Source organism: Nicotiana sylvestris, chromosome 8 (assembly GCF_000393655.2).
Source record: "Nicotiana sylvestris chromosome 8, ASM39365v2, whole genome shotgun sequence".
In the NCBI taxonomy this organism is placed as follows: domain Eukaryota; kingdom Viridiplantae; phylum Streptophyta; class Magnoliopsida; order Solanales; family Solanaceae; genus Nicotiana; species Nicotiana sylvestris.
Window position 1 is genome coordinate 18,926,005 of NC_091064.1, and position 10,503 is coordinate 18,936,507.

At 36.0% G+C, this 10,503-nt stretch overlaps 1 long non-coding RNA gene across 1 annotated transcript; it reads right to left on the reverse strand.

Annotated features, from left to right (window-relative positions):
* Positions 1-3,966: 3,966 nt before the first annotated feature.
* LOC138876542 (uncharacterized) lies at positions 3,967-7,212 on the reverse strand. The gene is made up of 2 exons (XR_011401869.1): positions 6,521-7,212; positions 3,967-4,246 (listed from the first exon to the last, which is right to left on the reverse strand). It is a non-coding gene; the product is annotated as an uncharacterized lncRNA (long non-coding RNA).
* Positions 7,213-10,503: the final 3,291 nt, after the last annotated feature.

The following is a 10,503-nucleotide window of genomic DNA, read 5'->3' on the forward strand; positions in this document are numbered from 1 at the left end:
ATTTTTTTTTCCGTATGACACTAACTTGATTCCAAAAGAGGGGAGGTCAAAGAAATTGGTAAAAGCTCAAAAGAGTATCGAATGGTATAAGTGTATGGGTAGCTGAAAGAGGGCCTCCCAATGCCTGAAAATGTCAAGTACAACACATGCAACTTGAGGATGAAAACTAAAGATTATGCATAATATTTCTTTTGCGGCTTCGGCATTGATATCGTTGATATGCCTTCCACTTTTCTTTAGCGCCTTGTCAAGTACAGAACCCTCGTTGGGTGATTCCCTCTTCACAATGGATATCCTCTATCAATTCGGAGAAAACTTTCTTGACTTTATCTTGTAACTTGAGATGCACTTGAACTCAAAGTTGCTTGCTTCAAATTATCCGGGATGCACTCTCCTTTAATGAATTCTTATCATTCTATTAACTTCCCAAATTATCCACCCCAGTTTCACACAGTTCGGGTTTCAAATGATCACAAAATGTCCAAATTTGTACTTATTGCCCTTAAGTGTCCCTATCATCTTCAAAATTGTTTCATTGCCTCATGACTAAACTAACTTTTAAAACCAGGCTGGGAATTACGCGTGCATATCATGTCACTAGAATCAGCATGAAAAGAACTATAAAGGAAAAGAGGACTAAACAAAAAATGACTAGAAATAACAGAAAACAGAAAATTGCATTAGACAAACGGTGAAAGGTTTGAACAATGAAACGAGCAAACTAAATTGGTGTTACAACCCTGGAACAAACCTAGATAACACTAAATGAGTCACTATGACTAAACGAACTAGACAAAATAAAAGGATAGAAGGGTTTGAGTCACAAGACAATATCCGGATTACAACCCTGAAATAATCCGGACAACAGAAATGACAATAAAATAAACCACCAGAAACTCCTCCCCCGCTAACCAAGAAAAGAGCATCTTTCCAATCACCAATCTCGGCATCTTAGCCACTGAGTTTCGCATCAACATTACTAGGGACTTCACAAGTCTCCATCACATTGACCTTAGCGAATTGCTTTTGGGTCACTTTTGCCAACTCGTTCTTAGGATCAACTTCTGGAATCGAAACTAATAGCGCTGAAAACTTTGCAGCAAGTGGCCTTCCAAGGAACTCAGAAGAGTTTTCATATTCAATTTCAACAAAAGTCATGCCCACCTTATGCGTCTCATTATGATCAGGCAATAGACTTTGGATCGTATCTGCTGCATTTGGATTTTGCACGGTAATGGCACCTGCATCTACAAGCTTCTGGACTGCTCTTTTCAAATTCCAACACTTTTCGATGTTGTGCCCCGGGGCATTAGAGCAATATGCGCACCTTTGAGAATAATCAAAATTCTTTGGAAGGGGGTTCGGCATTTTAATCTGAATCGGCTTCAACATGCCTAATTGCCTCAATCCTTGGAACAAATTGGCATATGATTCTCCAATAGGAGTGAAAGACTTTTCTCTTTGTTGCTGCCTTCTCATTTTAAACTCCAGCTTGGGTTGGAACCTCTTTTAGGTAGGTGGTTAATATGCTTGAGGAGGCGGATTAGATATTTATAGAGGTGGTGTAGTCCATTGCGGGTCTCGTGGGTATAGAGCATATGGCGGTGCATTGTAGATAGAGTATTGGGAAAGCAAGGTATGACCTTGGGGATTTTGTGGAGGAAAGTAGCATTGGTGAGGATTATCTAGAGTACGAGGAGATTCATGGGGTGAGAATTGAGGTTGAAAGCATCTAGCAAGAATGCCCACTGGATCCTGTCGTTGGCGGGGCTTAACAACATCATTTCTACTAATCGGAGAATTGACCCAAGCAACTTGTTTGTTCCATCTGAACCAAAACTCCCTAAAGCCTTCCTTGGGTTTCTTTTCCATCGGAGATAGGGAGGAGCAGTCTGAGATAATGTCTACATTGTACTGATAGTGCTGAACAAAATCTCGAGCCAGGTCACCCCATACATGCCACTTACTAGCATCTTGACGAGTATGCCATTCCAAGGCTGCCCCAGCCAGGCTCTCCCTGAAATGCGCCATTAACATCTCATCTTTCCCGCCAACACCTCTCATTTCGCTGTAATAACCCCTCAGATGGGCTACTATATTTCCATGCCCGTCATACAAATCAAACTTTGGCATCTTAAACCCAGCAGGCAACTGGACGTTGGGAAATAAGCACAAGTCATTGTAAGACACGCTCATCTGGCTCCCTATCCCTTGCATGTTTCTTACAGACTGCTCTAAGATTTTCACCTTCCTAGATATCTCATCTTGCTCCACCGTCTTAACAGGCTTTTCAGTTTCACCGGGAGGTTCAAAATTAGGAGCGTAAGAATATGGATTCGAGACCATGAAAGTTGGTTCTGGAGCACGGTGTTGGGCCTCGGGGATTTTGAACACAGTCCTGCTAGAGGATTGAGGAAAGGTAGCTGGTGGATGAGCTACAAAAACATGAGTGGTCAAAGGAGCGGGATATGAGGTGGTTTTGGCGGGTGGAGTGTGAAAAGGTTGTGGGGAGATATCCTAGACTTGTGAAAGTGGCGGAATGGTGACAAGGCTTTCAGTGTAGGTAATGGGAACTGATGGTGGAGGACGCCCACTAATTCAGGCTTGGTATATTTCGTACTCTGTCCTTTCAACCTTAAGACCTCTTCTTTCAACTCAGATTCTGATTCAACAATTCCCTTAGACTGATCAATAACCCCTGTGTCCAAGTCTTTGCTAGCCATGACTACCTTGCTCTTTGACCTTGTGTTGTATGGATGAGTTACTTAAAAACCACAAACCAACCACTCTTCTGCTCAATAAAGATAACAAAAGGAACTAAATGGGGTCATCCTGTTACCATTTGGGCATTCAACAGCTAAAAATATCACATTGTGTGCAATGCACCTAGCATTTAGCGGTTCTAGAATGACTTCGAGGGTCACAAGGTCACTTGGCATCATCCCAATTTGTTCATTTCAATCTTCTCTTTTCTTTCTTTTCCAGCACTTCTTGGCTTGCTCATTTTCCTTCCTCTTTTTCTTCTAATTATCACTCTTTTCTTTCCTCTCATTTCTCACATCCCATAATTTCACCTCTCTTTTTTCTTTTTTTTTCTTCTTTTTTTTTAAATTAATTTTTAAAAATGATTCGATCGAACCCTATGTAGGTTGTCTACGTATCATGTTCCACATGATTTAGATCTTTGCGTAGTTCGGGCATATCGGGAATAAAGTAAACAAACTAACGTTCTCATTTTCTTTTTCTTTTTTTTTTCTTTTTTGTTTATTACCTTAATGACTACTCTAATGAAAAAGGAGAAATAAAAGAAGCAAATTTTTTTTTTTTGAATTTTATATACTTAATATTCTATAACCTATTCTAAACTCAAGCTTAAACGAGCATATATCTTTTCCTTTTTTTTTTAAACAAATACTCTATGAGTAATTATTAAGGAAAAACCCTAGAAGAGAAAAAATATTTTTTGATTCTTTTTTTTAGGAAGAGAATCTAATAATAAACCAAAGAAAAAATATTTTGAATTTTCATTTAATATCCTTGAAGAAAGATTTCTAAACGAGAAATGAACAAGATAAAAAAATATTTTTAGATTTCAGTTTTTCATTACCTAAAAGAGAAATTCGAAGGATAAACAAAAGATAAAGTGTGTTTTTTTTCTCTATGTACAATGTCCTAAAGTTCCAATTAAAATAAAATATTTTTTTGTTTTTGTTTTTTTTTAATTTCTCAAAGAAGAACCTCAAAAGAAAATCTTTTTGGATTTTTGGAATTAATATCTTAAATAAAACTTTAAAAGAGGGACTCAATGAAAATTCTTTTTTTTTTTGAATTTTTAGTCTTAATATACTAAAGGAATATAAAAGCAATTTTTATTTTGAGTTATAGATATTAAACTCCTTAGGAAAACTACCTCAAATATTTTTTTATTTCTAGAATTGGTATTCTAAAGAAAACTTCTAACGGAAATATAAAATGTAAAATCTCTTTTTTTTTTTTGGATTTTTGAGTTATAACACACTTTTTCAAATGCAAAATAGAAAGTACAATAACAAAAAACTCGACATTACTGTACAAAACTAGAAGGTGAAAAACAGACATAAAAAATAAAAACATAAAAAAATAGACTCAAAATATAAAAAAATATAAAAAATCTCCTTAAGCCACTTCTGAAACTCCTGAATGAGCGATCCTGACTAGATGGTCTTGGGCGTCTGTCATGCTCAAACTCCGGTAAGTAAATCTACACCTGTATGAGAAAATTAAGACCAAATAAAGTTAAAGACCTAGAATGCTATGTGAGACAACAACCCTTCCTGTTGGACACATGCAAGACATGATTGTGACTATTTTTCTAAAATTAACCTATGTGGCTAAAAGTGGCTAACAATACAAGATTTGGCTAAGACCCCGCGAAGCCAAGAACCTAAATTCACTAGGAAGACCAAACCCTATGTGGGTTCCTTACGTATCACGCCCCGAAAGACGAGAATCAGGTATGTGTAGTTTGGGCAGATTGGATACGGGCAAGAATTAAAAAACAACAACTAATTTAGAGAAAATATATTTTTATCTCTTTTTTTTTAAAGAAAATGATGGAACATGTAAACTCTTTTTGTATTTTTCTTTTCCTTTTTTTTGATTTTTTTTTTTGAAAATGATGAGAAAGTGCAAAATCTTTTTAGATTTTTCATTTTTTTTCTTTTTCTTAAAAATGTGAAAGAAAAACATAATTGGGCCCTACTTGCTTTATTTTTACACTTCGCCCTCTTTTTTCTCATTTATCCTCAACCATCAGTGGTCCGCCAAATGACCCCTTTTACCCTTGAAGATTGCAACATGTAGTACATAGAATGCATCAAGATGGTCTTTTATTTTTTGGGTACCTGTCCTAGACCGACTCAACCCCTGTGTTGAATCCCCAAAGTCAAATTCACATAATGCAAACAAACGTTCCTAGTAGGGATCCGGCAAGAGGCTGAGTTATTCTAGGTTTAAAACCTGGGTGTATTGTTCTAGACCTGGCTTACCCGAGCGGACAACTCAAGCTTGGGGGAAGGGTAGTGTGCCGGTAACCAAAAGATCATCCGGTTTTGCAACTTGTCCGAACCTCGTTCTAAATTGGGATATGACACTAACAGAAAAGAATTCACGCCAGCGTGCACTTTCCAAAGATTAGAAGAGGGGTTTCGTAGCAGTTTATATACAGTTCAGATAATATCAAAGTGATAAAGAGCAACATTTAGCACATTAGGCCCAAACATGTAAATAAAATCAGATAATAAATAGAAGCCAAATATAACAATTATTCTAAGCTCGAATTCTTGAACCCTGAACCAGAAGTTCTGGGTTCTTTTCCCTAGCACAGTCGCCAGTGCTGTCACACCTCCTTTTTTCCTACCCCCGGAAGGGTATAAGGGTGTTTTTTCAATTTAAGTGACAATCGAAACAGGATTAATTATTAGATTCAAAGTCGCAACTTGGGATAATTTATGGTGTCCCAAGTCACCGGTTAAAATCCTGAATCGAGGAAGTTAACTCTATTTACGGTCTGCGAACACAAAAATCTGGGTAAGGAATTCTGTTAACCCGGGAGAAGGTGTTAGGCATTCCCGGGTTCTGTGGTTTTAGCACGGTTGCTCAACTATTATTATTGGCCTATTTATCTGATTTTAAAATATTTTTGGATCCTATGTGCATTTTATTCCTTTTAAACCGCTTTTAATAATCCAATTATTATGCAACTAATTATTTGATTACACGTTGCGAATCATGTCAGGGGAACCGTACCCACGATTCACAACATGTTTATTTTATTGATAAGATTAAATTGTGGCCGGATCACATAAATGTAGCCCCAGATTTTAGAGATTAAGGATCAATACTACGTCACGGGAACCATACCCGTAGCTATGACAATTATTCAATTAATGCGCCTAAAGCAAACTACGAAAGTTCACGGCATTTTCTACACTAGTTAAGATATCGATATGAGGGCCATAGACTAAGTTATTGGATGGCACACCTCAATTTTATTAACGAAAAAGCATTCAACTAAGGATGTTCATACTAAAGAAACTAATTTGAATTAAGTGTCACAACCACGCCATGGGAACCATACCCGTAATTGTGATGATTTAATTACGTGCTTATATAAAGGTTACATTTCCTAATCACTTTATTGAAATAGTTTCATCTACAATAATCCCAAATCAATTATAAATCATAACTTAATAAACTTCTAAAAAAATCAAATTACCAGCCAGCCTATTCATGTCATTGGTCAACAAATCATTAATACTCGTAACGGCAGCAAACTTCCATGAACATCCATTTATCCATGATGCAAACATGAAGCTTATAAACCAAAATATCACACCATACCTTCAGGTGCACAATGATAATATAATTAATCACAACTTGATATGCTTTATATGCACGAGATAATACCCGAATTTTGCAACTAATAATCTAATGATAAACAAATAAGAAATAACAATATAAAATTGAACAGAAAACTTACTGTTTACCAAACAGATACTCATTTGAATTCTTTCCAATCCCATTTCATTCAAACAACATTTAATTAGCACGTTTCTATTAGCAGAAGTATAGGCAAAATCAATCCATTTCTGCCTCAACAGAGCCACCTCTTGTTGCGTTGTAGAAGCGGACACCATTGCTCGAAACCAAAATGACCTCAATCAAAACTCCATCGGATTCCATGGCTTTTAAAATCGAAAGCAGAAGAACAAGAGAAACTATGGAATGAAAATAAGTAGGATTTGAATCCGAAATCAAACTTCGAATTTCCTTATACGTTGTTGTTGTATTTGTCTCCTTAGTTCGTCCCTCTTTGATCTGTTTTTGTGTTTTCTTTGCTGTGTTTTAGCCAGGTGAGATCGACGGTTGAAGAAGAAGGAATCATGGTGGTCGTGTAGCAGATGGGTGGTTGGCATTGCGGAGAAGAGGAGGCTGGTTTTTCCGGTCTGGTGAAGGATGTTCAAGGCGGAAGAGAAGATGTTGTTGCTTCTCTGTTTTTTGTGGTGAAGAAGATGAGTCTGATGGGGTGTGTCGAAAGGGACCTCTGTGTTCAGCCGCTGATCTTAAGGGTCTGGTGAAGAAGAAAACCTTCAGGGGGGCGGGTTTTTAGGATGAAAACGGCGGATCCATTCTCTAGCTCTTAGGGTCTATTTTTTGTGTTTTTTCTTGACCGATTAGTCTTAGGTCTACGGGTACTCTTATGCTTAGGGATTTTTAGGGGTATTGGGCTTGGGTCATTATAGGCTAGGCCCGAAAATTAGGCCTAAAAAAATGGGTTGTTTGAGCCCAAATTTTATTCTTTCTCCGTAAACAAGACTAAAAATACGCCCTCATTTACCTATTAATCCTACTTAAGTAAAATAACTATTAAGATAAGACTAATCATTAAAACAAACCTATTTTTTTAGTATTTTCAAATATCATATTAAAATAAAAATAAGGTACTATTTTTTGTTTTTTTTTTTAGTTTTACGAAAGGTATATAAACGAAAAGCAACTAAAAAGAAGAAATATTTTTGTAATTTTTATTTTTTGATAAAATAAAGTAAAAGAGTTAAAACTAATTGAAATATCAATATTAGGCCTAAACTAAATATTTTACGCTAAAATGGGTGAAATCTCGGGGATGGTCAAAAATCACATGTCTACCCACGTAAACTATTGACTACACATTCTCCTCTGAAAAAATTAATTTATTGTGGTTAAGCAAATCCTTAAATAAACTTATAAGCCATGTCTAGTATTTGCACTCTCCATCAATGATGTTAATAATTTTATTTCTTTCTTCAGAGCAAAGTGTCAAAACAGAGCATGTCAAAGAAAATTAAGTACTCGTCAAATTTTCCCAATTTCATAACTAGACAAGTTTCAGTCAAACACGCCAAACAAATGGAAAATCAGTAAAATTCACAAGAAAATTGCATCACAGACTAGTATATAAACTAGCTCACAAACATCTTCCGTTAATGAAATAAGGAGGAGTAGGGGTGTTCATTGTTCGGTTTGGATCGATTTTTCCCTAAAAAGAAACCAAATCAAGTAAGTCGGTTTTTCAAATATTAGAACCAAACCAAACCAGTTAAGTCGGTTTTTTCTCGATTCGGTTTATGTCGGGTTTTGTCGGTTTTTTGATTTTTCCGGTTATTTATCGGTTTTTCTTAAATATAAGACATACACTACCAAACACATATTCAGGCAACCACATTTTCAACGTAACACTATCAAATCAATTGCCCTTTGAGAAATCTATTATTTACCAAGATATATTGATGATAATTTAATCAAATAGTGATGAATAATTTAAGGACTCAATTAAAAATATATTATTTTTAACACGAAATGGATTCTTACACTTAACAAAAGAAATCTACCAATCAAGCTAGAATGTAAAGGTAAAGAACTATAATAAAAGTGCAAACTATTAACATTTACCATAATTTTTTTGAAACTTTGTATAAAAATATACATATATATAAGTGTGAAATAACTAATCCTATAGTCGGTTTGGTTCGGTTTTTTCGGTTTTCTTTCTGAATAAAACCAAAACCAAACCAAATTTGATCGGTTTTTAAAATTCAAAACCAAAACCAAACCAAACCAAAAAGTATCGGTCTTTTTTGTCCGTTTGGTTCGATTTTCGGGTTTTTATGAACACCCCTAAGGAGGAGTAAAAAGATGAACCTGTCAAAACTTTCAATTAATTCTTCGGCGAATTATAGCAGTTAAAATGAGCGACGACAGCGAAATACGACCAGAAAACTCGAATAGCAACTCCACAAAATCGAACACCCTCTACGACTTTCAAATCGATACCCATGGCTGATCGGGTCTGGACTCCGCTGAACGAGTATTGGAGAAATGGCTGCATATGTCTATTTCGGAAAGGACCGAAAGTGAAAGTGACAAATTGGACTTGAAACTACTAAGAGCTTACAACGAAGAAGAAAGGGATGGTGGGTTTTTGCTGTTTCTAAATTCCGATTTTGAACCTAAGCACTTCGAAGCCAATTGAGCAAAGCTTCCCAAAGACCCATGGCTAACGCGAGGTCGAAAACGAGAACGAGAGAGATCTGTAAAAATGTCAATATAGCCAATTTCTCTCTCTTACACCCACAATGTTGCTGTCAATTTTTCTTTATGCAATTGAACCTTAGGGAAATTTTTAGTGCTAAATCTGAGAATCGTCTATCCCCTTTGCCAAAAATGGAGATGGCTTTTCTTTATAGTGTAGCTGCTCCATTCCTTTTCGTCTCGGTTTTTTTTTAAGTCAACGATTTAGGAATTATTTTATAGGGTTAAGAATTAGGTTAGGTCAAATGAAAATATGTATGAGCTCAATGTTTTGGGCTATCTAAAATTGGGCCTTTTCAATTAAGACCAAACAAAATTAGCCTCAAATTTCATATTCTTTCTTTAAAAAGGACCGAAAATACTACACCATTTACTAATTAATTCTACTTAAGTAAAATAAATATTAGAATAAAAATAACCGTTAAAACAAACCTATTTTTGGTATTTTTCAAATATCATACTAAAAGATAAAAAATGGAAAAATTATTATACAATTAAAATAATATTCTTGAAAATAAAGTGAAACTATTTTTATTTTTGAATTTTATGTAAGGTAGATAAATTAAAAGTAACTAGATAAAATATTAATTAGCTAAATAAAAGAAAATATTTTTGTAATTTTTATTTTTTCGATAAAATAAAGTAAAAGAGTCAAAACTATTTAAAATAGCGATACTAAACCAATATTTGAGCTAAAATGTATGAAATCTCGGGGAGGGTCAAAAATGACATATCTACACATAAGCGCGTAGCATGCCCTCCAATATCTGAATAGTGCGCTCGGATTATCCGTCCGTCTGAGGGTGAAATGTTCTGCTCAACTCAACCTGGGTGCCCAACTCTCGTTGTATTGCTCTCCATAACTGTGATGTAAACTGCATGCCTCGATCTGAAATGATTGACATTGGCACACCGTGAAGGCGAAAAATCTCTCGGATGTAAATCTCAGTCAACCGCTCTAAAGAATAGGTAGTACAAACTAAAATAAAGTGCGCGAACTTGGTCAGCCGATCCACAATCACTCAAATAGTATCGAAGTTCCTTGAAGTCCGTGGGAGCCCAACTACAAAATCCATAGTGACCCGCTCAAACTTCCACTCTGGAATCTCTAATCTCTGAAGCAATCCACCTGGTCTCTGATACTCATACTTCACCTGTTGACAGTTAAGACACCAAGCTACAAACCCCACTATATCTTTCTTCATTCTCCTCCACCAGTATTGTTGCCTCAATTACTGGTACATCTTCGCGGTACCTAGATGAATGGAATATCGCAAACTGTGGGCCTCCTCCAGCATCAACTCACGTAGCCCATCCACATTGGGCACACAAATCCGACCCTGCATCCTCAATACCCCATCATCCCCATTAGTCACATCTCTAGTATCATTA